Source organism: Octodon degus, unplaced genomic scaffold (genome assembly GCF_000260255.1).
Source record: "Octodon degus isolate 3935 unplaced genomic scaffold, OctDeg1.0 scaffold00103, whole genome shotgun sequence".
Classification (NCBI taxonomy): domain Eukaryota; kingdom Metazoa; phylum Chordata; class Mammalia; order Rodentia; family Octodontidae; genus Octodon; species Octodon degus.
Window position 1 is genome coordinate 3,647,587 of NW_004524679.1, and position 1,316 is coordinate 3,648,902.

The following is a 1,316-nucleotide window of genomic DNA, read 5'->3' on the forward strand; positions in this document are numbered from 1 at the left end:
CAAGAAGATGTAAAGGCGGCGCTCTTGGGACCCCTTCAGACCCAGCCCAAGTCAAGGTCATCCAAATGTGTGGGAGAGCTTCCTGCACTCCCTTGCGCCCATTGGACCCCTCCAGACCCAGCCCAAGCCCGGGCTGAGAAGGAAAACTTTCGTCATGCTCTTGGGACCCCTGCAGACCCAGCCAAAGCCCAAGCCCAGAGAGTCTGTGGGAGAGCTTCTGCACTCTCCTTTGCCTACTGGATACCTCCCGACCAAGCCCAGACCCACTTGTGAATGAGTCTTTCTGGCTTGTTTTCTGGACCCCTCCAGACCCAGCCAAGGCCTGACATGGAGGTCTTTGTTGAAACTGCGCAGACTAAGTCCATGCAGAGAGGCTAGGTGCCAAAAACCCTCAGCTAATCCAGAAGCAGAACATCTAGCCAGAGGAGCACATCAGGTTCACTTCCAAGGGCTACAACAGGAAGAAGCTGAACAAAGCAATCAGACCCCAGCCAGGCACAACTGAATGAATTCAAATTTTTTAGTTGTGCACCTGAATTTCAGTAGATACTATGGTTATAACCGCACAAATGTTCCATGTCAAAGGTCAGAAGACAGAGCTATACAAAATGACAAAGAGAAGGAGCAAAATGCAATCTTAAGACACAATTCCACCCAGAACAAGTGCAGAAGACACAAGCACAGAAGAACTTGGGAATCACAGACCTGAAATGTCTGAATTAATAGCACTTGAAGTAAAGAAACAAATGCAGAAAGGTACAGAAGAACTCGATCAGAAATAAATTCTGAAATAAAAATGGAAATCTCTGAATTAATAGCGGTTGAAGTAAAGAATCAAATGCAGAAACATATAGAGGAAATCAGATCAGAAATAATCTCTGAAGTAAAAAAATAAAAGATAACTATAGCAAAAAATTAATAACTACTTCTCCAGAAGACAATAAAAAATAAAGGAGATTAGAAAAACAGTGCAATACTTCAATGAGCAATATAGGAAAGAAATAGATTGCATTAAGCAGAGTGAGAGATATAGAGGAATTTAAAATCTCAGTCACAAGCTTGAAAAAATGTTTGAGTGAAAGTGAAGACAGAGTTTCAGATCTTGAAGATGCTGTCACAGCGAGTGAAATGGTACAAAAAGATCTCTTAAAAACAACAATGATGCAGGAAAACATAATTCATCACCTGCAAGACAATGCATAAACAATGTGTGAATAATAGGTATCAATGGGGCTGGTGAGATGGCTCAGTGGTCTAAAGCACCTACTTAGAACAAGCTAAGCTAAGCAAAGCACAGGGACTGCGGTTCAATCCCC

General features: G+C 42.6%; 1 pseudogene; it reads right to left on the minus strand.

The window, feature by feature from the left end:
• Nucleotides 1-395: 395 nt before the first annotated feature.
• The window catches only part of LOC101576396, a 35,141-nt pseudogene continuing 34,220 nt past the window's right edge, over nucleotides 396-1,316 (minus strand).